This window comes from Ambystoma mexicanum, chromosome 11, assembly GCF_040938575.1.
Source record: "Ambystoma mexicanum isolate Mex_15411 chromosome 11, UKY_AmexF1_1, whole genome shotgun sequence".
NCBI classification, from domain to species: domain Eukaryota; kingdom Metazoa; phylum Chordata; class Amphibia; order Caudata; family Ambystomatidae; genus Ambystoma; species Ambystoma mexicanum.
This window is the reverse complement of record NC_090934.1, coordinates 783,617,049-783,644,792: the sequence shown is the minus strand read 5'-3', so window position 1 is coordinate 783,644,792 and position 27,744 is coordinate 783,617,049.

Here is a 27,744-nt window from a genome sequence, read left to right as displayed (position 1 = left end):
TTCTTGAATAGCAAGTTTTTTCGTTCTGCAGCATTTCAAAAGAAATTGTGTGTGCCTGGAAGGTGTTCTTTATTCTGCATAAGGCGAGATGAAGGAGACACTGGGCATCTGCAATAGGTGATTCTTGTGGCAGGAGCACCTTGAGGGTACCTGAAGCATGGGGTATTAGAGAGCACACATAACAGCTCTCATTAGTGGTTTGTTTTGCAGTAGAACACATGTCTGCATACCACTTGTTGGACTGGTGTGGGTGTTGTGGATTTTTTATTGTGTCTAATCCCAGTCCAGAATATTCATCATACTTCCTCCTCCCCACCTCCCTTCTTCTTCTTCTATTGCTTCTGGGATGCACTCTTCCTTTTTCTACATCATGCTGCATTAAAGGTGTTCCCCCGCACCTCCCTTTTCCCATTCATTGTACAAAGCAATAAACCTCTCTGCTGTCTCTGCATTTTCTTGTTTTACACTTGTGGGGGATTGATTACCTATAGAAGTTTTCATCATATAACCAAGGTAATTCAGAAGAATTTGGGTCGTTCAGCTCGTAAATGTTGTATTCAGAGGCATTGTATGGGCAGTAGGACTTGGTGATACCTGTTCATCACTTGTACCATTTATGTGCCGTGTGCCACCATGGTGTGTACCATGTCCCCATATTAGTTTAAAGCCATCCCATATGAGGTGGGCCCTTTGTTTTATCATGCTTGTCCCATTTCCTCCCCCCTAATTTATATCAATCGATATAAATGCTACTGCCTAATATATTACTAGTCCAAACATCTTTGAGAAAAATATCACAGCACACACAAACAGACTACACTCATAACTGTATCTACGCAAGTCAAAGTGACTATTTCCATTTCTATCTATTCTAATGCTGTTTAAATCGGGGGCCCCCTCCGTTGCCATGGTTTCTCCTACATAATGAGACATAAAAGTGTATTAAGCAACTCATACACATAACATTTTTTTTTCTTATTTTCATTTTTGTACGTTTCGTTTTCTGATCATACTCAATTTTTAATTCTATTATCATTAGCACATTAGCATATTATTAGTTAGAACCAAGAGCAGGAAGGAGTAAGAAATATATATATATATACATATATATATATATATATATATATATATATATATATAGAGAGAGAGAGAGAGAGAGAGAGAGAGAATGAATCATATGTTTATTAACGTTATTATATACATCATTATATTTCTTCATTTAATGCTTTTTTTTCATGTTTGTACCTCTCACTCCACACCTTTCTCCTATTGAGTTTTTGTTTCTTCTTCTGCCATCCCCATTTCTGTTTCCTGTGTTACACTTGCATAAGCTTTTCGTACGTCTGTCAAATCTATCCAATATCTCAGCCCCTTCACCTTTACGGCAGTGGGGGTGCAGTACACCACTTCATATATGCCATCAAATCTTGGAGAGTTCCACCGACGTACGAAACTTCTTACATACACCATCTCCCCTGGCATTAGCTGACCTGTTGGACTGTCTGCCGCTCGTGTTACTGTGTCACTTGTTGCTTCTTGTGTGAACGGGGTGCTAGCTGCCTGGCAATCATACGGGCCACTTTTGTGAGCTTAGTCAAGTATTCATTGAATTCTTCCCCTAGTACTGTTGCACTTCTGTGAGCATCTGAATGTCTGCGGACTGGGGAGTGTGCAGTATGCATGCGTCTTCCTGTCACTATTTCATGGGGGGACAAATGGTGGTCCTTGCTGGGTTGATTTCTCAGTTCGAACAAGGCCAGGGGTAAGCAGTATACCCAATTCTTTTTTAGCGTAAAACACAATTTCGACAAGCTCCCTTTCAGGAGGCCGTTTATTTTCTCAACCACACCGTTCAATTGCAGGTGATGAATAGTGCATAGTTTATGTGTTGTTCCCAGCATTGCTGTTACTTCTTTGAACAGATCATTGACAAAATGTGTCCCATTATCTGAATGTATTAAGTCTCAGATTCCCCAGTGCAGAAATACATCTCGCACTAGGAACTTTGCAGCGCACTTTGCATCCGGCTGGGCGCACGGCCCTGCCTCCACCCACCTTGAAAACGGGCAAACCACCACTATCATGTAGCGTGACCCATTGCATCTTTGTCCCATGTCGGCATAATCAATATGCAGCTCTCTAAATAGGCCGTTTGGTTTGGGCAATGTTCCTCGCAGTGTTCTGAGTGTCATTCCTGAATTATACATCTGACATGTTGTACATTCCATGGCCATTTTTGATATTTGCTCCTGCAGCCCTGGTGCAAACCAATTTTCTTGTATCTCTGCGGCAATGTGTTGTTTGGCATTGTGAGCCGAGAAGTGGAGCTGCTGGAATGCTATTTCTAGTAACTTATGGGGCATTACTACTTTACCTGTATTGTTTTGATGCCAAAGGAGATCAGTGGATGGCTGGCTACATCCTCTTTTTTTCCCCACAACTCCTTTTCCTCAACAGCCGCCCCTTGTTGTAATTCTAATATCTGAGACATGGGCATGGAATTATACCCATCAGGGCGATCTTCTTCCACATGTTTCTGTAATATGTACTCACCTGTTTTTCCCTTTGCTAAATATGACACTTCTTTCGTGGCAGCGTCTGCTGCTGCGTTTCCTAAAGAGATGATGTCATTGTTGTTTGTATGGGCCTGGCATTTCACTATGGCCACAACTGTAGGTTCCTTTAGCGCCTCTATCAACTCTTTTCGTAGCTCAGCGTGCTGCACTGGGGTCCGTCTGCTCTGTGGAATCCTCTTCTCCCTCATCTAGCCAATCCCCCATGTACTGTTGTGGTCATGTATGCAGAGTCAGTATAGATTGTTACTGCACATCCCTTTGCTGTATGTAATGCTTTAATGAGAGCTACTAACTCTGCTGCTTGTGCTGAGTAGTGGGCAGGTGCCTCTGTTGAACAAGTACTTCATATTCACCGTCCTCTAGTCTCACAACAGCCACCCCCACATGTTTTTCTCCTGTCTCTGAATTTATTGATGCTGACCCGTCTATAAAATATACTTCTCCTTCAGATAAAGCATTTTCACTTACTGTGGGTGTATCTCCATCCTCTCCTCTGTATGTAGCACAATCATGTGTTTGCATGTCTTCTACTGTGCATGCTTCTGTGATAAATGTTGCAGGGTTAACTGTTTTACATCTCACTATGTGTATGTTAGCGCTGGATAGGATAGTCTCGTAGGCTGTGGCTCTTTGTGTTGTCAGTGTGATCTTTTTAATATTGCGAATAGTGAATGTTCCACAAACAGTGTCACAGAACACCCCATCACAATTGTTGCACTTTTCTCTATTGCGAATGCTGCGGCTGCGAGAGACTGCTCGCAAGTGAAGCGTCCTTGCATTACTGCGTCCAGCATGCCACTGCAGTACGCCATAGGCTTGTGACCCAAAGATGTTTTGTTGTGTTAGCACTACTGTCATGGGTGTCCCATTACAATGTGAAAAAAGGTATAACTTGCGCTCATAATCTGGGTTTGCAAGCACTGGTGCTGTTGAGATCAGTTCTTTTAATGTGCTGAATGCATCTTGCATTTCTGCTGTCCATTGTATTTCTGTGTTTTCTCTTTGTGCTTCTTTGAGCCCCTGCAGTAATAGTTTTGTGTATCCTGCATATTCTGATATCCAAGCATGGCAATAATTGCACATGTCAAGAAATTAATTAATTTCTTTCACTGTTTTTGGCTCATTTACAGCGTGTACTGCAGCCGCCCTTGTGAAAAGAGAAATAAAATATCGAGGCTGAGTACCCCAAAAGGAAATACACCAAACACAGGTTTCAAAGGAACATACAAAGTACTTTATTCTCTATCGAGTACAATTACAAAAAACAGTGCAAAGTCAGATAGCTATCGGCCCTCAGTACAACACAACGAACTCCCGCGTGGTTCAGTGTGTTCAGTGAGAGAGTGTACATTAGAATGCATTAGCTTTTTATACATTTTGTGAACGCTATGGCCAACCTCTCTTCGGGTTAATATTCTACTTTACGTGTTACCAATTCTAGGGTTCGTTGCTGTGTCTCAAATAACCGCTTCTAACTGGTTTGTTCTTTATTACATGTAACAATAAGCGTATGCATTAACTGTGTATTCCGAGTTTCGTATTGCAAGTCTTCTTAAACATTAATACAATATAGTAAAACAGATGTTCTTTGTCCAATGTGTAAATACATTATCATAATACATACTCGTGGATTGGTTTACTTGCACGAGTAATCCTTTTACACATAGGTCATCGTAGGACGAGGTCTCAGTTCATGACCTCAACAAGTAGCCTGCAGGCAGATTACATATTAGCGATGTACAGAGGTCAAGACGGCCACGTTGTATTTTACAATGACATCGTCCACCATTTTAGCTCTCAGGGTGACTTTCCACATAAATCCTCAAATGGCGGTTTGACCTAAAATGGCGGCCTACAAGATTGAAGGTCAGGACCTTGTAACACAGATCTCGCGAATGACTTTCGAGCAGCTTGGCGTAGGCCAATATTAATATATTTATTACAATAGGAGGCACGATATACTTTTTATTCCGACAAACTCTCCTTTTGGCCTATGCCAAGTGCTAAAAAACTATTTTGGGTCTCCTTATGAATAACTCCATGCATCAGTATCCATGTACCCTGAATCACTATCTGAAATATCTATTGCCATTAGGTCTTTTACTAATATATCTTTTAACACATATTCGTTGGAAGTTTTATCTGAGGCATACACCTCATGTCCTATTGAATTTATCGCTTGTGCACAACACCCCCCTAGCATCGAACACATACCAGGCAGACACTGAATACAGCAACAAAGGAACAACAGAACTCCTAAAATAGTTAATAAAACCGAAAGTACCTTCCAACCCCAAGATCGCAAGAAGTCCCAGAACCAAGCGCTTACATCCCAGTTTCCCTCGGGAACATGAACTTCGGAACCAAGGACATGCAGATTTTGTATTGCCTTAAAGATAGTTGGGGAGGAATCTGGTGCAAAAACACAGCAAGCGGACCCCACCAATTTACATACTCCACCACGCTCAGCTAGAATGACATCTAATGCCATTCGAATTTGGAGTGCTACTAATCTTATTGCTTTCTGCTCTAATGTCATATTGTAGAGTATATCTGTGGTCCGGTTGATGGTTCTCTCCAGTACTCTCTCTAGTTTTCGGATATCTTCTGAATTCGCTATCTGTCCCCAAAATGGCACAACTGATTTTGCCATATCTCCCAATACTTGTGCCGGGGTATCACCATTCTCATCCCGTCGTGGACGAGCCTTCGAAACTTCTTTAGTACTCGCTATAAACACCCCAGGTAACAGGATCCCTAAATAACAGGTTCCTCGCCAATCCCTGGGCAACCATGGAAACGCTATATTACCGCAAACAAAATAGACAGGATCGCCTACATACAAAGGTCTGTCTTCCCCAGTCAAATTTGCAACATTGGCACAACCTTTAAAACCAAAGAGAGTAAAGCTTTCGTAAAGAAATGGGAGGCTATACTAAATAAATGCTCTTTGGATCTGATTTTATTAACCATACAAGAACTGGCCAAAGACCTTAAAGATCTGGGAGAGGAGATCCTAGAAATTGAGAAGTCTTTAGTGGCTACATTAAATAGAGAAGAAGTAGATTCCATCCTGGAGGACATTAACAAAAAATTATCTGGGTACAAGACGGAATTAGAAGCCAAAAAAATCCGAAAATTCAAACGGGATACTTACGATTATCTAAAAGATGAAGTTTATACATGGATGGAAAAATATGGCCCTCCACTAAGGAAACCAAAACAAAACTTCACAAGTGAGACATCTAGCTCTGGAACCGATACTGAGAGAGAAATACAGAATCAAGAAGAAGAAGCTACACCAGGAACATCAAGTACAGCAGGCACAACAGAAACACCGAACAGAGAAAGGGAGCCTTTTTTAGGATTAGGAAGAAGAGAACAAGAAGGGGGAAAAGGAAGGCAAAAGACAAAACCGAATACGAGACAACAACAGAAGAGAACATAGTGATTAATTTGTCCTCTAGAAATCTAACCCTGTCTGAAATTAAAACATTACAAAAGGGACTCAGTTTTGTTCCTACATACGACAGCACCCTATTTGATTCTAAGATTGAACTATATAAACTGGTTCGTAAAATGAAACTGAAAGTTTTTTTCAGTGAATTAGAAGAAGAGAATCCTAGAAATACAGAAGATTCAGACTTTAAAGAATTCCGAGGAAAGAGCAATTTCATCCCTCCAATAACAGTCCCCTCGGTGGATATCTTCCAAAAACAGGTCACAAGAGACCTTGAGAAGATCAAATTCAGGCACCCGAGAAATCAGAACATGAAACCTCATGAGTTGGAACTCATTAAAAACTTATATGGAGACGACAGGATAACAATACGATCTGCTGATAAAGGAGGAGGCTTAGTTCTACTCAATACAAGCGATTATGAAGAAGAATGTTATAGACAGCTTGGGGACATCAACACTTATGCATCACTTGACGCAGATCCTACAGAGGAGATCCGGGGCAATTTGGACAAACTTTTGGAAAGAGCAGAAGAATTGGAATGGATAAATCATAATACAAAGAAATTTCTGACTAATACTCATCCGAAAATACCTCATTTTTATACTCTTCCGAAGATACATAAGGATACACAGAAACCCCCGGGAAGACTTATAGTAGCTGGAATTAACAGCATCCTCGAACCACTCGGTAAATACATTGACTATTTTTTGCAACCTTTGATTCAAAAAACAAGTTCCTATATTAAAGATTCTACTCATTTCCTACAACACCTAAGAACCGTTCCATTCAACAACAACAATATCTGCTTCACGGTAGACGTCAAAAGCTTATACACATCGATTCCCCATGACATGGGCAGAGAAGCGGTGGAGTGGATGCTCCTGAGGGAAGGAGAAATAGCTGCACAAAAAGAGTTCATCATGGGACTGTTGGAATTTATTAGTAACAATTCATACTTCCAATTTAAAGACGAATTTTACCTACAGGTTGCAGGCACTGCCATGGGAGCAACCATGGCCCCTTCAGATGCAAACTCCTTCATGCACAAGTTCGAAACAGAACATGTCCTGACAAACAACTTATGGAATCAAGACCTTATCACCTGGATCCGGTACATAGATGACATTTTCGGCATCTGGAAGAGCACAGAATCACACCTATTAGAATTTTTTGGATACATCAACAACATAGACCCACGGATACAGTTCACATACGAATATTCACGTGAATCCATTCATTTTCTAGACGTTGAGATCACTGTCACAGAAACAGAATATCAAACTACTATCTATCGGAAAAGCACAGATAGGAACAGTCTGTTACACAGACTTAGTTTTCATCAACCCAGTCTGATCAAGAATTTACCTTACAGTCAATTGCTTCGAGTGAAAAGGATTGTGAGTAACCAGAGTGAATACGAAAGAGCTGTAAAAGAGATGGGTAAGAAATTTCTGGCCCGCGGTTATTCAACAGAGGAAGTTACATCAGCAGAAATACGCACGGTTACACAGGATAGAGAAGAACTACTCAAACCCAAAACACACAAACAGGATATCTGTCCCCCACTAGTGTTTGTATCGAAATATTCACGCCAAAGCAATCGGATTAAGTCAATCATAAAGAAAAATTGGAACACTGTAACATGTGACAAGAGGGTAGAACACCTATTTAAAGAACCCCCTACATTTGCTTACCAGAGAAGTTCCAATTTGAAAGACAGATTAGTCCACACCAGACCCCCACAAAAGAAGAGAAGCACAGACCGCATAGGTACATTTCCATGCCTTAACTGCAGCAACTGTGGATATATCATGAAAGGACAAACCATAAATCATCCATATACTGGAGAAAAAATTAAACTGAAATGCTATGCCACATGTGACACGGCAGGAATCATATATGGAATTAAATGTCCTTGTGGTTTATACTACGTCGGACAAACACAATGCACAGCAAAGATCAGGTGGAACGAACACAGATCTTGTATCAGGAACAAGACTGCAAGCTCTGCAGTAGCAAGACACTGGCAGAGTAAACAACACAATCTGGCACAGATCAAATTTGTAGTCCTGGAAAGAGTCCAAAGAAGAGAAAGACATGAGGACCTACAAAAAAGAATTGATCAACGAGAAACGTTCTGGATAGACAGACTAAGTTCCCTTACACCGAAGGGAATTAATGAAGAGATTAATTATATGTGTTTTCTCTAAAAAAGCCAGATTCACGGTTTTTTCAGGAATATGGTTTTTTATTTTTTATTCTTTATTTTATTTTATTTTCCTGGATGGAGAAGCGCTATGGACTGAGATCCAGACACAACTGAGGACACATTGTAAATGTGTGATTGAACTTGATGATGTATTCTGGTATTCTTGTACTTACATGAACATGCACTAATTGCACATTATGAAACAGTTTAAAATATTTAGAAATGCATGTATGGGTCACATGATCCACTCCATATAACCAGGTTCTAACCTAATTTAATACCCACGTTTGTTGACATTCACAGAACACGTACACGGATGTAGAACGAAGTCACGTGGATTGTTTTAACTAATTGCTTAGGCTTTGTCCACACCTCTCCTCCCCTATCCACACAAGTTAATTCCATCATTAGCAACACACTACATACACACACCTTGTAGTCATGGCAACAGTCCCGCCCCCCTGCGCTCCCGTAGGGCGGTGGGTCCCGAGGCGTACAGGCGTACGTGCAACAGCAACATTGCTGCTGCTCGACGCCCCGCCCAGGTTCCCATGACTACCCTTAAAAGCATTATTGGCCGCGCGCAGTTCACTTTCGCTTGTACAGCGAGCGCGATCGGTCCCGCGCGCGAAACATACGTGTGCAGGTAAGAGCCCATTTAACCTCTTCGGCTTAAATAGTTACATATTTGGATATAGCGATAGTAATAGTAATACATACTTCCCCTCTGACAATTAACAGGAATATTGGAGACGTTCTACGAACGCATTCACAGGAGAGGACAACTCACAATTAGCAGGTACAGGGCACGGGATACAAAGATGGTAAACAACTATGATTTGTTAGAGATATGATGTGTGTTGACATATTTTCCATATTTATTTTTCTCCTACATGTTCAACATCTATTTGGATCTATTTGGGGTATGTGCTTTGCTTTATTTTGAATTATCGATTATATTTATGTGTATTGCGATGAATGTTTGATGTTAACATTGTGTAGATGCTACACTCACTTCAGTACAGCCCTGAAGATGGTCTCAGACCGAAATGCATTGGCATATGTACTATTGTGAATAATTGACCTATCGATTTTGAGTTGCCTCGTAATATCTGAACTAATCAAGAAATATAAAACCAAGAAATGTGAATTAAACATTTCTCTTGGAAAACTTTGTACAATTTGGAAATATATTTTGTTTGACATTTGAATTATTTTACGCAAGAGCTATATATGATTGAGCAACCTTATTTAAGGTCAACTGAGAAGCACCAGTCTTAAGTACGGTATTATTACCTTACTTTTTCTTGCAACAACCTTTAAAACCTCCCATTGACCGAGTGCCATTCCTCTGTATGCAGAAAGAAACTGAGTCAGGGCTATGGTTAACAGTGTAAGAAGGAGGCACGGCATCCTTATTGCCTATCAGAGCCATTTTGAAGGAAATCAAAGATTGAAAAGGACGAGACAGTTTATCAGAAGGCCTAATAGAAGCAACATTCAGTCTACTCCTATTCGAAAAAAAGAGAGCATCACAGGGGAGTCAAAACACATTTCTCAAAACTATTCAAATTGGTGCCATCAAAGTTCCCTGAGACGCTATCATTCCATCGGCCAAAGAATAGTCCTCTAAGAGAAGCATAGCAAGCAGTTGTCAACAGTAAAGGATGAATATACCAACCTAGCCCCTTATCCCCGTGTTGCGGTAAATGTGAACAGACCCAATAATTGGATCTGTTAAAAATGGCATGTGTAGCGTTCATTATAAGTAGAAAAGTATTATTATGATACTTTTGTCTGTGCTGGAAATCTCTAGAGAACAAAGTATGCGAATACACAAAAGGTGTATGAACAGTGGGTACATTTACAGTTGGTAGCGAAAACTCTAAAGGATAAGCTTCTTCTAAATACCAAAGGCCTACAACAGTGCCTATTATAGAACCAAATATTATTACAAAAACACATCAGTACGTTTTCAGGGCCCAGGCATTTTGTCCATTGTCCCGGTTGGTCACCCCCTTATTTACAAGTCCAATACGAGCGGCGGCTGTAGCAGGCATTTCAGTCTTCAGACGGAAACCCCAATGTTCGTCGCTGGCGACCCCCCCCGGTCGCACGATTTCTGTGTCCTTCCAAAAACCCTAGCCAACAGAATCCCCTTTCTCAAATTTGGGCAAAAGTAAGCCCTCGATAATTCTTTTCCTTCCTTAAATGCACAGTCGAACCGTGCCGTATGTCTATTTTCTTGGACGCAAGTGATATCTGATTTTTCCTGGTACTGATTGATCCGGAAGCAATGTGTCGTCACTTCCCTTTGGAAGCAACGTATCCGGGACAAACGAAGGGGCTGCGTTTGAAACAGCCGTTCCCGGGTGCAAAATCGGTGAAGAGTGTGGAAACAAAATGGCAGCTTTCCCAAGCCTCTCGGGCTTAGAGATATTCTTTGACACACTCTCGGTGCTGTTTACTGCTTTGGGATCATTGGTTGCAGTATCAGCAAGGGGTTCTTCTTCTTCTGTAACGTGTGGCACAGGGTGAGGAAGTTTCTTGATGTGTGACGCGTGGATCCAATTCTTTCGGCCAGCTACCCGCACCCCTGTTTGGGTGACCAACAGGACCTGGAATGGCCCACGCCAGCGAGGCGCGAGGCAGGAGGTGCGCTCAAATGACTTAGCAAGCACCCAGCTACCAGGTTGTATGCCATGGCCCGGGCCTTTGTACCGCACAGGTAAGACCTCTCGTAACCGGTGGTAAATCAAATACAGGTTTTTAGTCAATTGGCTACAATAATCTGAAAGTAATACATTTTCAATATCTCTTAACTTTCAACATTTTGGCAAATTCCAGATATTGGCAGGTCTCCCCATTACCACCTCAAATGGAGAGAGCCCAGTCTTAGTTTGAGGGGTTGTATGCATGGCTAGTAACACGATTGGTAAGGCGTCCGGCCATTTTAGTTTGGTGCTGGCACACGTCTTAGCGAGTTTGTTCTTGATGATACCGTTGTGTCTTCCTACTAGTCCGCCATTCTGAGGATGTCTGGCTGAATGGAACCGTTTGTCATTTTGTAACGCTGTACATATCTGTCGGATTACAGCGGCGACAACGTGTGGACCATTGTCCGACCAGATAACTCTTGGCAAACCGAACCGGGGAAAGTATTCTTTTAACATAGTACAAATGACTACCAATACATATTTTAAATTATTGCATCGCTCCATTTCAATGAAATCAAAGTGAATTACTTCAAGTGGGACAGAGGGTGGCCCAAAACTTCCCCTTGTGGTTGCTGTCCCCTTTCCCACATTATGTTGTAGGCAAATCATACAATTCTGGACATAGTGCTGAGCAATTTTTGAAATTTTGTCGTTTACCCACACTCTTTCTAACATTTTCGTCATCTGTTGAGCACATACATGCGTAGGACCGTGTGCCATTACAACCATCATTGGCACATACGCATCGGGGAGTAACCATTTCCCATCCACTGTGTCTACCCAACACCCATCGCCATCAAGTTCTCCCAAGCCCTCAGCCCACCTCTTGGTTTCTTCTACTGTGGCATCGGCTTGGATATCCCGTACAGACCCCACTCCCTCATCCATCACATTAGCTTTTTCAGTTTTCCTAGAAACATATATCTCCGTAAGGAGATCAGTAACAGTTTGTCTGGCTATTTGATCAGCGAAAGCATTCCCTTTTCCAATGTTATCTATAATCTTGCGATGTGCTGCACATTTTACAACTGCTGAGTAAGGAGCGCAAGTGCTGAGAGAAGTTGCACTATTAGGGTACCATGTTGGATCTTGGTGCCATGCGAGGTTAGAAATCCTCTTTCCGACCAAAGTCTCCCAAAGTTGTGAACCACCCCAAAGGCATACTGACTATCAGTATATATATTCACTGCAAGCCCTTCGGAAAGTTCACAAGCTCGGGTTAAGGCTATAATCTCTGCGGCCTGTGTAATTTTCTTAGTTTCCACAAGCATGCTTAAGGTAGTGATTGCATAAGTGGCTGTGGATGTACCATCCGGAAGTTTAAAGCAGGAGTCGTCACAAAACAGCTCTCCTTGCGGATTATCCAAAGGGGTATCTTTCAAATCAATTCTGCCCTTTGTTTCTTGCTCGATCGTGTACAAACAATCATGTGAGTCTTCATCGCTGCAAGTAATATCTTGCGGGAAAGGTAGGAGTTCAGCCGGATTAAGAACACAACACCTCCTAATTTGAATGTGAGGGGCAAACAAGATCAATTTGTATCTCGTCAACCGTGCGGAAGTGAGGTGTTGCGTTTGAGTTCGGTTCAATAGAACATCTACAGAGTGAGGCACCATCAGGGTCAAATCATGGCCTAGGACCATTCCCTCACTCTGTTTTACAGACGCAGCAGCAGCAGCGACAGCGCGCAAACATCCTGGCAAAGCGCATGCTACAGGATCAAGGGCGGAGGAATAGTAACCGCACAGCCTATTCTTCCCTCCATGCTCCTGCGTTAATACAGCCGAAGCACATCCATCACGTTCATGCACAAACAATACATAGTTTGGTGTGTCCATAACTGGTGCACAGCATAATGTAGTCTTAAGCAAGTCAAACGATTGCTGGTGTTCTGAAGTCCATGGCAACGGCGAAGAAATGCCCTTCTTCGTCAAGGCCAACATCGGTTTTATCACTAGTGAAAAATTTGGGATCCACAACCTACAGTAAAAAGCCATACCTATCAAGGCCCTAACTTCCTTCTGCGTATTTGGGACAGACATACCAGAAATGTGTTTTATTCTTTCAGGTGTCAATCTTCTTCCCTCCTTTGACAGGAGATAGCCTAAATAGGCGACCTCCTGGCAACAATATTGACATTTCTTAAGCGAAGCTTTGTGACCATGCTTAGCTAGATGAATAAGTAGTAACACAGTGCCCTCCTTATAGGCAGTCTCAGAGTCTGCAGCCAGAAGCAAATCGTCAACGTACTGAAGCAAAGTACAAGTAGAGGGCAATTCAAGGGTATCAAGTTGCTCTTTCAAAGCCCTACTATAAATACTAGGACTTTCTGTGTACCCTTGAGGTGCATGAGTAAATGTAAACGAGCGTCCTCCTAAGGTGAACGCGAACAAATATCTACTATCCTTGTGTATAGGGATACTAAAGAACTCATTCTTTAGGTCCACAACACTAAAGTAAGTAGCTGTAGCTGGAATCATGGTTAAGATCGTTGTCACATCAGGCACAATTGGAAACTGCGGTGCCACAACTTTATTAATGGCACGTAAATCAATTATAAAACGAAACGGAATTACATTATCGCCTTTCTTGTACACTGGTAAAATCGGACTATTACACAAACTTCCCGATATTTCTTCAATCACACCACGGTGCACAAAATCGGAAACAATACATTTCAAAGCTCACTCGTCCTCAACCGAAATCTTATACTGGGGAATGCATGGCAGCTCAATTCCATGTTTCAAAACTATCTTAACAGGCTCAATCTGCAAAACACTGGCATCATTGTCGTCGACAGCCCATAAGCTCTCTGGTACGTTAATGAATTCTGGAGACAAAGGTCTAGTCAGAAATTGCAAGGTGGAAGATTGCTGCGGTGAAATTGTCAAGCGTACTCCATCAGAAGAACAATAAACCACTGCATTTAATTCTTTTAACAAGTTCAATCCCAGCAAGTTTTCCCCGCAATCCGAGGTCAATAGAAAAGGACACTGGTCCGTAAAAGGACCCAAAGAAATAGGTACTGGCATAGAGACCGGACAAACAACTGGAGTACCGGAAAACCCTACAGAAACATTGGTTTGCCCTGACAGTGGAACGTTTGGAACCCGTGAAAGATCAATGGAACACTTCTGTGCTCCAGTGTCTATCAAAAACGGATGTTTCCTATTTCCCACTATCAATTCAACGTAGGGACCTTTCTAATTGACGGGAATAGGTGTAGGTTCCACACCCTGCTTCGGGCAATCCTAACAAAACAGAATATTGTCACAAGGAAGCTCTTCAGACAAATATGCAGCGGAAGGTTGATCGAATATGTTCCTAGTATCCACACTCGGAGTCTGATTGTCCTGTGAAAAAGGTTGTTCAGGGTCCTGTGTGAACTGACCTCTACCAGGGCCCCCTATGCCCGGGCAACCTCTAGATCGCCTACCCATGTTATTATTCGACCTCTGTTGAAGGACAGGGCATTGTGCTCGCCAATGACCCTCTCGTCGACAATAAGCACATTGATTAATGTTCACAGGACCCAAGGGCACATTCTCTTGTGGGACATACTGACCTCTAACTTGAGAGTTACCCCCTCTGGGGCCTCTAACAATTTTCTGCAATAACACCTTTGTTTTTAAATCACCTTTCTGTTTTTCAATCCTGTCTTTTTCATTGTTGACACGGTTTTCATAATACTGAGCCATATGCAGTACTTCTGATTGCGATTTCGCCTGCCAAGCGCTCTCAGAGGACATAGGGCCTCATTAAACATTGTGCGGTAAAAACGGCTTTTACCGGCATGGCGCTATTAGCGTTTCCGCCCTCGCAAGAGGCTGCTAATTGCGTACCATTACGAGTATGCGGACACAAGCATAGCGCCATGCCGGTAATGACCCTACCGCCATGTCGTAAAAGTCCCCAAAAGTCCCTTACCGGCTTCGACTAAAGTGCTGATAGCACCTCCGCCCTCACGCTACATGCAAATTGCGGTCACCGCTATTAGCAGTCACCATTAAAATGCGGAACCGGAAATAGCGTCATCGCACAGGAACGGGAAAGAGCACAGCGGCCATCTTTAAAAACACAATCCATTGCCATCCTCTGCATCCAGGACCTCTTTCCTGGAAACTCGAACACAAATTCATCCCGGATAGCCCGAAGATGGCCAAGGCCGTCAAAAAAGCTGCTGATCGCCAGCGAAAAGAAAAATTCAGCAATGAGGAGCTGATCATGCTCACTGAGACACTTGCGGCAAATGCCAATGTAGTCTTCAGCAATGACATGCGGTGGGAGACCCTCCTCAAGAAAAAGGCCATCTGGGCAGAGGTTGCCCACAAAGTCAGTGCGTTGGGCACCACCACCCGCGCAGTCAAGGACTGCCGTAAGAGGTGGGATGACCTCTGGGTCCGTGTCAGAAACATACTGTCAGTGAATCGCAAGCTGGCAATGGGCACAGGAGGTGGCGCTGATTCCCCTCTGAAACTCCGGGAGTGGGAGGAGACCTGTGCCTTCAGAATTGGTGTGGAATCGGTAGAGGGTGTTGGAGATATGGAGCATGGTGTGGCCACTTCATCCGATGGAGGTGAGTGTATACATCAAACAATGCACAGTGAAGGGTGAGGGGCCCCCCCAAATATGTGTCCATATTCAGGCCATGGATCCAGCCACAAACATACATGCATGCATCACCACATACACGTGCAACACAGACCCATTCATGCCTGACCCACCCGACATCCCCATTACCGGAATCCAAAATAAAGAGGCCCCAATGCATAGAGCGGCATGACGTAAACATTCTGCATAAGGCACGTTGAACCATAAACAATGATATTCCCTATTTTTGACACCTACAGGATCACAGACAGACACTGAAGATCCACGCACTGCGACACCTGCTCCCCCAGCAGCGAAAAAGCCCAGGAGAGATGAGACAGGGGACACCGCCACCACCTCAAGGGGAACCAGGAGGAGTGTTCAGCAGCAGAGGGCCAAAGGCAGCAAGAGCACCAGTTCCACGCAGCCTGAGGCCACGGCTGCTGCTATTGTTGCACCCACGGCAGTGTGTCCCATTACATGTGAAACCAGCACGGAGGGCACGCACTCTGCTGCCACCAGTTCAACTGGTGAGGCAGCAGCCACTGCACCGCTTTGGGACGATCCAGAATTGATGTTCTGGATCGAAGCCAGACCCTCAGCCCAACACGGTCCATTGAGCCAAGCCCAAGGCCATCATCAGGATCAGGTAGCCATGGAGGATCAGCCACCCACACCGTGGAAGGGGCATGGAGCCCTCAGGTGTCCTCACCTGATGCCAGAGGCATGGACCAGGGCGCAGCAGCCACCCCAACAGCTCGTAGCACGCAACATGACCTTGCAACCATCAGCCAGAGGCAGGTAGAAATCACTGCGCTGGTTGGGCAGCATGTGGCCGAGGCAGCCCGTCTGAGGGATGCCCTCAGTATGTATGCAAGCCAGACAAGGGAGGGCATGGAGGCCTGCACGAACAGGATTTGCAAAGAAATGGCCCAACTCAAGCAGGCCATGACACGTATTGCGGACGCCATTGAGTGCCAATACCCACCCCCAACACAGGATCAACCGGGCACCTCCTCCTCTGCGAGCTCCCAGCAAACAAGCCCCCTGCGCCGCTCTCTGCGCAACTTGAGGCGCACGACATTCCAACCACCCAATGGCGGAGGAGGCACTGAGGATTATGGCCAGCAAGGACTAGGTGGCACATGTGGAGCAGGACACGTACACACTATAAGGCTCACATGGGGGTGTTGTGGGGGGAGGGGGGAAAGGGTGTTTTTGGGAGTGTTGTGGGGGAGGGGGGAAAGGGTGTTTTTGGGAGTGTTGTGGGGGGAGGGGGGAAAGGGTGTTTTTGGGAGTGTTGTGGGGGGAGGGGGGAAAGGTCGTTTGCACAGTTGGGGCCATGCACTTTTTGTTCACATTCTGATCACAATACACTGTTGAGAAGTTGAAACACAGGCTTGGTCTTCATCATTGTGTATGTGTACTTTATTGGGGAGAGGGTCCTTTGTGGGCTGCACCACATACATCAGGGCAACAATACCCATCTCCATCCATAATAGTTCTCCCTTGTATCTCATAGAATTTGATACTCAGATGCTGACGCACATCGTGTCCCTCCTGGCCATCGCCTGTTGCATGTCCTGGCGGACCATTTCACCCATCCTCATCCCCATCAACATCATCCTCATCTGGTGGTTGCATGCCAATGTCAGGTGGCATAGGCACATTCCGTCTGATGCACATTTTGTGCTACATTACACATGCCATGGTTATCTTCGGCACTTTGTCATGGCCGTACAGGAGAGCCTCATCCGGCCTGCTTAGGCACCAGAGCTCTGTCTTCGAAAGGCCAAATGCCTGCTCTAGCACAACGCGGGTTAGGGTTTGTGCAATATTGTAGTCCTCTTCCTGCTGGTTCTGTGGGTTCCGTAGAGGGGTTAGGAGCCACCTCTTCAGGGGATAGCCGGCGTCGCCTATATGGGGTGAAGAATGGGTACCTGTTACCGGTCACCTCTGGTGCGGCCTGTACATGTCACACAAATCGTCTTTGCATTGTGATTAAAAATCACAACTACCAGCATGCATGCAGACGATCTGTGTGACTGCAATGTGCAAAGCTGAGCTCGACCATGCAAGTGGACATGCCCGAATCATGCCTCCGACAGTAATAGAAATGTCCTGGGTGAGGCCAGGTCTCAGGTGTCCCTGGGCCCAGGCAAATATAGTACCACGCTGCCAGTATACTGCCATTCCGACATCCATGTTGCCATGCTGTGAAGCATCACTTCAGTGGTGCTATAGGTGTGTGGTTCGATGCTATGGCTAGGGGTGATCCCTTTGCATGCATTCAAGGGCACATTGCTGTATTGATGTTGTGCTGCCCTAATTCTGTATGACTGTCTTGACGGCATGTTGCTGATTTGTGTATTATGTGGTGTGGCATGATGTGCAATGTGGGTGTGAATGGATGTGTAATCTTTTGAAACATGGATTGTTTTCAATGTTGTGCAGCTTCAAATTGCATGTGGGGTCTTCTCAAGGACATTGTGGCCTTCCCTGATGGACATTGGCGTACATCTGTATGTCCATTTGTCCTACGCACGACAGTCAACTCCTAGTTGGAGTATGTATCTCTCCCCCTCCCCAATCACACGGCCATGTGCATGCCCTGCTACTCACCAAGTTGCCACGATCGTTGTCCGGCTTGTCGCTCCATGTTGCGTGGTATGGTTGAGTTCTGCAGGACCATTGATTCATGGGTTGATCTGGGATATCTGGCACAACAATGTGTGATTGTCTTGTTTGCGTCACATGCCATTTTGACAATGATGAAGTGGAATTGTTTTCTATATCGGTAGACTACTTCATTGTGATGTGGGACCACCAATTCCACATGGGTACAGTCGATGGCCCCGATGCAACTTGGGATGCCTGCCAGTGAATAGAAGGCAACTTTGGTGTTTGCGATCTCCTGGGCAGTCCGTGGCAGGAATATGTGTTCATGTGCAAGCTTCAGGAGGGCATCGAGTACCTGGTTCAGCGTGCGTGAGAATACTGGTTGTGAGATGCCATGCATCTGCCCCACAGTATGCTGCTAGGAGCTTGTGGCCAGGAAGTGGAGCACAGTCAACACCTTCAGTAGAGGGGGGATTGCAGTTCTGATGTCTATGAGGCTCACAATGTCGTCATGTATCTTATCCACGATGCTGGTGATGGTATCCCGGTCCAGACGGTACAGGGTATGTATCTGCTCAGGTGTTAGGTTAAATGGACTGGCTTGGATCCTGGGGATTGTTGGCTGCCTCTGTGGTATTTATGGGTACCCTGGTGGTGCCTGCTGCACCTGTCTTGCCCTCCTCCTACTCCTCCTCCTCCTGCGTCTCCTCTGTGCTGCCTGTTGTTGTTGGTGCTGCACTGCAATCATGTCCTCCAGCCCATGTAATGCTGCTAGTATTGGAAACATCTTGGTGTGGGAAGGGGTGTGGGAAGGGGTGTGGTGTGCTCTTTTGTGCTGCCAGTCTCCATTGCCTCCACCTGTGCTGATTGTGTCCACCTGTGGCAGGTGGGAACACTGCTCAGGTTTCTTAATGGGTGGTTTGCGATGCCAGTATTAGCGCTGTGCTGGTAAGGGGTTTTTGGGTGTTTACCATGCCGCTATTGCCATGTCTGCATGGCTTGTAATGGCGTGCTATTAGCGCCATGCCGCTATTTCCGACCTGGGGGTCGCGCGCCCACTGACTTGCCGCTATTAGTGGCACCATACTTACTGGTTCCGCTAATAGCAGCAAGTCCGGGTCGTAATTGGTTAGGGAATTTAGCGGTACCGGTAATCCCTTACCGGTACTGTTATTCCCTTACCGCACAACGTGTAATGAGGCCCATAATCTGTGACTGGATGTCAGGCAGCAATCCACATACAAATTTGTCCACAAATAACCTTTTCCCAGACTCTGTGCCTAAGTCTTGTCCACTGAAATCCGAAAATACCTGTTCGAACCGATTAAAGAACTCGGTAGCACCCTCAGACATGCCTTGGACACAGGCCGTAAGCTTGTCCCATATAATTCTTTTTTCGGGAATTATTTTTTTTTAATTTTGCAGTGATTCTATCAGGCAAGGTTAATATCACCTGCTGTGGTCTTTCACTAGATGGCCTTTCCCCATCGAATCTAGTTAAATTCACCCATGTATCTCCCAGGCCGGGTACATCGTCAATAGTTCTAACTTGTTTCCATAAATCTACGGGCAGGAATACTGGAAACAACAAATCAATGTCACCCAAGGTGAACACTGAGGATTGCAAAACGGATTCCATCTCTTTATAGAACCCTTTCGGATTTTTCCTAATATCAGGAATAGACTGTCTAATGGTGTTCACTTCCTGTTTTGAAAACGGGACATGAACAAACTGTGATACATAATGTGCGGGAATGTCCACAGCGACTATACCTCGTGCAGCATCAGCCGCAACCTCAACCTTCGGGACAAATGTCGGAGGAACCTCTCTCATAGGCAACTGAGATGTAGGCAACTCCGAACGCTTACTAAGCAACAGAGCCAAATCGAGCGCTAAAGCAGCCGAAGAAGTGTTAAACGAAAAAGCTCTCTTATAAATATTCAATAACTCTGTGGGACAACTAATCTTCCTCTTTACACATTCATCTTGCAGGTACTCTACCATTACCTGTATCACTTTTCTCTGCATTTCCAACGTATATTGACTATGGCCCTCATTACAACCCAGACGGTAAGTGTTTAACGACGCTGTAAAGAGCGTCAGCGCTGTTAAACACTTACCGCCTGATTACAAGGTCCCTTAGCGGGATGGTGACTTTAACGCCTGCTTTTTGCAGGCGTTAAAAACCAACCCACTAAGGGACCTTGGCGATAATTACGGCAACCGTAATTTACGGTGCCGTAATTATCGCCTTCCCTATTCCCATTATGCCCTATGGGGCAAAAATGGGAATGGGGAAGGGGCCATTGGTGAATGGGGAATTACCGCCCCACTCACCTTGTAATGGGGCGGTAATTCCGCCAACCACCATGGCAGAATCGTAACCTTAGCGGCATGGACCATGGTGCTAATAGCACCATGGACCTCCGCCAAGGTTGTAATGAGGGCCTATATGTGTCATATACCTCAACTGGAGTTATCGACATGTCTGAAATCCATCTAATCGCATCTTTCTTACAAATTCCCATTTCCTCCGATATCGGTTTACGACACGGAAGGTACCGTTTCTGTACATACATACTTTCCTCTTCATCATCCTCATTCCGTATCCTTTCTAACTCCTTTCTATATTCAAGTAACCTTTGACATGCTCATTTACTTTCTCCACAGTATCTCTGGAAAGTGCTAAAGTATTTAGATCCCTTAACCCTTGCGGAACATCCATATTATTTAATCTTCCCACATTATACATAACTGAATCCCCAAACCTTCAATAAAAACATTTTTCTCAGGAAAATTATCCGTATTAGAAAGTGTGGAAAAAACACTAGCCTGATCATCCTTCTCCATAAAATGTTAAGCCCATGCAATTAACTCACGTTTCTTCTCCGGTGGTACAGTACTGCGAGTGACAACCTTCGAGCCTGCACCATGATCGATTACAAGCGGCCCAAGACCACTTGGAAGAGAGGGGACAGGCAATGTCAATGGAGGAGCTACAACTGGTGCCACAGGAAGAGGCGGAGGAGCAGGCGGAGGAACAACAGTCAAAGGAATAGGAACAACAGGTTGAGCAGGAAGAATAGGAATAACAGCAGGAAAAGGTACTGCAGCAGGAAGAGGAACATACGGAGGTGGCGCAGAGGTAGCAGGCCTTCGTCATCAGAATCATAGAGATCTTTGGAAGGATAGATTTTCTGAATACCAAGTGAAAAAACCCTTTCCATATTTTTAGCCGACTTAGCCTATTTATCCTGATCATATAATAATGCTTTTTCGGCAACCGTCTTATGAAGGCGCACATGTTTTTCTCTACTCTTAAGCTGTTGTAACGCCTCTTTATTCCAATTCTGTAACACATCAAATGCTGCAGGTCTAGCCTTTTTCTTTAACAATACTGACTCCAAATATTCAATTCGAGGGATCTCAAAACTACCATTGATTGGCCACTGAAGTTCGGAGGTATGTCTGGTTTGTCTGTGCCAAATATCATTAAATACTATACTTCCAATGCCATGCTTACAGTACATAGTACATGCCGGCTACCCCTCCTGTGGTGCCAGACGGCTAAATTCCAAAGATTGTCTATCACTGCGGAATAATTGTAACGCTCACCTGATTCCCGTAGAGGCGCCGGTCTTGACTGGGCGTATACCGTATCTTCAAAGGTGATGTGTAACACACGGCTGGCTCTTTGGGCTGTGCACTGTATGTCTGACTCGAAGGGTAAGATGTCTGCAGATAGAAAATATGGGATTAATGAACTGGGTTATTGAATGTCTCTCTCTTCTTCCCTTTCTCTTCTCCTGTAGAACCCCAAAGGTTAACGCTCTCACCTTAGGTAAGTGAACGCCGTGCTCTCCATCTGCCTCGGGGCAGGGTGCTGTAACCAGTTTCTTCACTGGATAAGGGGAGCAGGCCTCTTGACTTCAGAGGACTGCTGTCCGTCGTTTACTGCACGAACGGTAAGTTTCGAGTAATTCTAATTTCTTTAAAAGTCTTTAGTAATGATGTCTCTTGTTTTGCAGGGTTCCGGCGATGGCGGATGACGGGCTGAAGTGAGTTGAAGATGGAGCCCGTGTGATGAATAGAAGCGCCTGGAAGCACGTAAGTAAGCGCTTGTTGCGCTCTAACTGTCTTTTTATTTTGCAGGTACAAGTTCGGAGCGGCTGCAGGGTGCCGGAATACCCACTGGGTTAGATGTGGAAAGGAGTAATGGCACGTGAATATTAAAGTTCCCCAATGTCTTTAAACGCACCTTGTTTTGTCTTTCAGATGCGGGATGCAACGCCGAAGGCCTCCGGAGTGTGCAAAGAGTTGGTAAGCTTTTGTCTTTCAGATGCCGGGATGCAGCGCGAGGCGTTGGTGACAGCTGATGGACCAGGTAAGTGAAGCGCTGTCACTGAAGACCGTAATGCTAACCTGTTCTTTCCTGTCTTTATAGGTGTTGCTGAAGACTGGATTCAGGTTGGTAAGCCTTTTTCCTTAGGCCCAGGATCAGATGCAGAAGACACGATGAGCGTTCTGCTGCAGAGGATGCAGAATAACGCAAAGCAAGATTCATCCATCGGGTGTGGTTTAAATAGCCTCCTGTAGTGCTTAGGTGTCTCCTTCCACAGCCACGCCTAGGTAAGAAAAGAGTTCCTGCTTTCCAGAAGAGTTCCAGTGTTCTGAACCTAGGGAGTGGCTCCTGCCCCACCCAACAGGAAAAGTAGTTCCAAACAGAAGAGGATCAGAGGCTCAACTGGCAGGCAAGTAAGCAGCATGGTCTGCTGCAGGTAAGTCCACCCAAGCATTATGAGCCCGGCGCTTCCAGCGCTGGGACTGGGCATATTTATGAGCCTGGTGCCACTGGCGCCAGGACTGGGTCCAAAAGGTCCCAATTGGGACTGGTTGGCACTCGGAACCTGGGTTATGGATCTGCTTCCAAGGGAGTTGGGAAAACCCTGACCTTTTGGAAGCAGAGATCATGACAGTACCCCCCCTCAAGGCCCCTCCCAAACCGGGCTTCTCCGGGGGTTTTGGCTTGTCAGGAAATGTTCGGTGAAATCTTTTGATTAGGCGAGGAGCGTGGACATATTCAGCAGGTTCCCAGGATCTCTCTTGGGGGCCGTAGCCTTTCCAGTCAATTAGGTAAAATAGTTTAGATTTGGAGATCTTGGAGTCCAGAATGCTTTTGACTTCAAACTCGAGTTCTCCATCAACTAGGATGGGTTTTGGAGATTTAGTTAGTCGGGTTTGAGGTTGCACGGGTTTTAATAGAGAGACGTGGAAGACCGGATGTATCTTCATGTGCGGGGGGGCAAGTCCAACTTGACCGCTACTGGGTTTACTATGGTAGTGATGGAATAGGGACCAAGGTATCTTGGGTTGAATGTGCGTGGCCCTTTTAGAGGTAGATATTTGGTGGATAACCAGACTTGATCCCCTACTTGATATTGAGGGGCTTCCTTCCGATGTTGATCTGCTCCTTTCTTGTATTGTTCTTTAGCCCTTTGAAGGTGAGAAACAGCTTCCTTAAAGGCTTGGGTGATTGTAGAATGCAGGTAGTCTACTGCTGGTGTTTCAAGATCTTGGAGGGGATCCAACTCCGAGGTTCGAGGGTGACTGCCGTATAAAAGAAAAAACGGGGTTTTCCCAGTTCCCGAATGGACAGAGTTATTGTAGGCATATTCGGCTATCCAAAGGATGTCTTTCCAAGTTTTTTCAGTTTGTTGCAGCATGCAGCGTAAATACTGTTCCAGAGTTTGATTGGTCCTCTCGGTTTGTCCGTCGGTCTGAGGGTGGTGACTGGTCGATAGTCTCACATCAATTTGAGCCGACCGACAGCAACTTCGCCAAAAATGAGAAATAAATTGACTACCTCGATCCGAAATTAGAACCGAAGGAAAACCGTGCAGTCGGACGATGTTTTTGAGAAATTCTCGGGCCAGAGTTGCTGCTGTTGGCAAGCCTTTGAGCGGAATGAAATGCGCCATCTTGGAGAATAAGTCCACGATTACTAGAATCATATTGTATCCGGAGCATGGAGGTAGATCGGTGATGAAGTCCATAGAAAGCGTATGCCAAGGACGAGGTGGGATGTCAATAGGGCGTAAGAGGCCTGCTGGTCTTTCCTTTTGACTCTTGTTTTGGGCGCATACTCCACAGGACATTATAAAGTCTCTGATATCTTTTTTCCAAGACGGCCACCAGAAGTAGCGCTTGATCTTTTCTGAGGTCTTGGCCATACCGGGATGTCCTTCCATTAAAGAATCGTGATAACAAGAGATTACTTTTTTCTGTAAATCTGTGCTGGGCAGGTATAATCGTTCTTGGAAATACAATAAGTTGTCCTTTACTGCAAAGTCCTTTCCCTGCAGCTGCCAATTCTGTATGTCTGCTGGAGTTACAAGTTGCCTGGCTTTATCCTTAACTTCCTCTATGGATTGTGTGGCGATTACACCCAGAATTCTTTGTTCGGGAATGATTGGTACAGGTTTAGGGTTGATCAAGTGTTCTTCCACTCCCATCCGAGAAAGGGCATCAGCTTTACCGTTTTTTGTACCAGGTCGATAGGTAATTATGAAGTCAAACTCGGCAAAGAATAATGCCCAACAGAGTTGTCTAGAGGATTGGGCTTTTGCGGTTTTCAAATATTGCAGGTTTCGGTGATCCGTAATCACAGTAACGGTGTGTCGGGCCCCCAGCAGATAATGCCGCCAAGCCTTAAAGGCAGACTTGATAGCCAGAAGTTCCTTGTCAGTAATCGTGTAATTGATTTCAGGAGGCGAGAATTTGCGGGACCAAAATGCCACGGGATGCAACTGATTGGTTACCCGGTCCTTTTGTGATAAAACTGCCCCCATGGCAAGGCTTGAAGCATCAGTTTCCACGATGTAGGGGAGTTCGGGGCGAGGGTGTTTTAAGATTGGTGCAGAGATGAATTTAGTCTTCAAATCCTGGAAAGCTTGTTCTGCCTCGGTAGACCATTCAAAACGTTTGTTTTTCTTTAACAAGGCAGTGATGGGTTGGACTTTTCGAGAAAATTCGGGGATAAACCTGCGGTAAAAGTTAGCGAAGCCTAACATGCTTTGCACACCTTTTACGGAGGATGGTGATGGCCATTTGAGAACTGCATCGACCTTCTTTGAATCCATACGCACTCCGCTAGGTGATAATATGAATCCCAAGAATTCAACTTCAGTCACGTTGAAAACACATTTTTCCAATTTAGCGAAAAGTTTGTGTTGACGCAATCTTTCGAGGACCATTTTCACGTGTTTCCGATGTTCAGATTCCGATGAAGAATAAACGAGGATGTCGTCAATGTAAACAACAACACACACATCTATGAGCTCTCTGAGGACATCGTTCATAAAATATTGAAAGGCGGCCGGGGCATTGCAAAGTCCGAAGGGCATGACCTGATATTCAAATAGCCCATATTTGGTGCGGAAGGCCGTCTTCCATTCATCGCCCTCTTTTACTCGTACCAAGTGGTAGGCTCCTCTAAGATCCAGCTTTGTATATATGCATGCTTTTCTGACTTGGTCCAGGAGTTCAGGGATCAAAGGTAACGGATATCTATTCTTGACGGTGATCTGGTTCAGGGAGCGATAATCTATACAAGTTCTAAGGTCTCCTTCCTTTTTTGGAACGAAGAACAAAGCTGAAGAAGCAGGGGACTTGGAAGGACGAATAAACCCATTTGCCAGGTATTGATCCAGGTATTGTCGAAGGTGAAGGTTCTGAGGCTCGGTGAGGGCATAAATTCTACTACAAGGAGGAGTAGATCCAGGTATCAGGTCTATCTGGCAGTCATAAGACCTATGAGGAGGTAGAGAGTTAGCCTGATCCTTCCGGAAAACATCTTGGTATTCTAGGTATTCGGGAGGTAACTGGGGAGTCTCTGAAGAAATTGCTGCCAGTGCAACACCAGGTGGAGGGTGACAAGTAGAGACACATTCTGGAAACTGGACCGTTCTTGCTCGCCAATCGATCAGAGGATTGTGTTTCTCTAACCAAGGTATTCCTAGAATAATCTGAAACTGAGGAGCCTTGATCACATCGAACACGATCTTCTCATGGTGTCCATCTTGACTTACTAGCGTCACTTCTTGAGTGGTATGCGTTACTGGTCCGGAGGCTATCTCCGTTCCATCCACCGTAGTAATGACGTCCTTTACAGCCTTGGGACAAAGAGTTAGATTCATCCTCAAAACCATTTCATGATCCACATAATTGCCGATGGCACCGCTGTCGACGTAAGCTTCAATTGCATGTAATCGATCCGGATTATCAGGGCTAATGAGGACCATAGGTATCACGAAATGCGAGGTCACGGAACTGGTTTTCATGCTCGGCAAGAGGACCTCTATTCTTGTCGGGCGAGGTCGTTTCCCTGCTCAGAGTTTGTAACTTTGGTAACTGCAGCTCCTACTGCCTTCTTGGCAGGTTTCACCGGACAGTCTCGAAGAAAGTGCCCTGAGTTTCCGCAATAGAGGCATAATTGCAACTGTTTTCTCCTTTCCAGCTCCTTTTGTGTTAGAGGACCTTTCAGGCCCCCTATTTGCATGGGTTCCCCGGAATCTACTCCTTTGGAAGGAGTCGGCGGTTTGGAAAATACTCGAGCATCAAACTTGGGACGATCGGCCTTCCTGTTCTGCAGTCTGTGATCTATTTGAACGACTAAGTCTATATAGTCCGAACAATCTTGTGGGGGATTCACTACTTGGGCTAACACATCTTTGAGCTCTCCACGTAGACCTCTATAAAACAGCGTAATCCTTTTGTCCTCAGGCCATTGAGTTTCCACTATCAGTCTGTTGAAATACGCAATATAAGTCAAAAGGTCTTGATTATCTTGTCGCAACGAAAGAAGCTCATTGTCCAAGGCCTGCCCCTGTGAATGTCTTGCGAACAGTTTTTCCATACTGAGCTGAAAAGCTTGAAAATCATGGAGGACCGGATCATCTTGATTTACTAGAGGGATCGACCAGTCTGCCGCATTGCCACTAAGGTACGAAAGCACGAAAGCTACTTTAGCTTGATCAGTTGGAAAGGCTGCTGGCCGGCATAAGAAATGCAACCGGCACTGGTTGATAAATACTGCAAACCTCTTTGGGTCACCAGAAAATCGTTCGGGCGGAGCCAGAGGTACATTCCCAGGTAGGTTGATCTGCACTGGATTCATAGAGGATGTAGAAGGAAGATTTCCCCCAGATGCGGGTAACGGGGTCTGTCCGGCTTGTGACTGTAGCAATTGTCTAGCGAGATCATCTGTTCGCTCCTTGGAAATAATCAGTTCCCTTCTTAGAGCGTTCGTTTCCTGACGGGCTGCATGCACTTCTGCCCTTAGTTCCCCAAGTAACTGGGCTAGCTGGTCGGTATCCGAGGTTTCCATAGCGCCTGGACGGGAGTTTTGCGGTAGGCTTTGCGTTCTGTAACGCTCACCTGATTCCCGTAGAGGCGCCGGTCTTGACTGGGCGTATACCGTATCTTCAAAGGTGATGTGTAACACACGGCTGGCTCTTTGGGCTGGACCTCTGTGCACTGTATGTCTGACTCGAAGGGTAAGATGTCTGCAG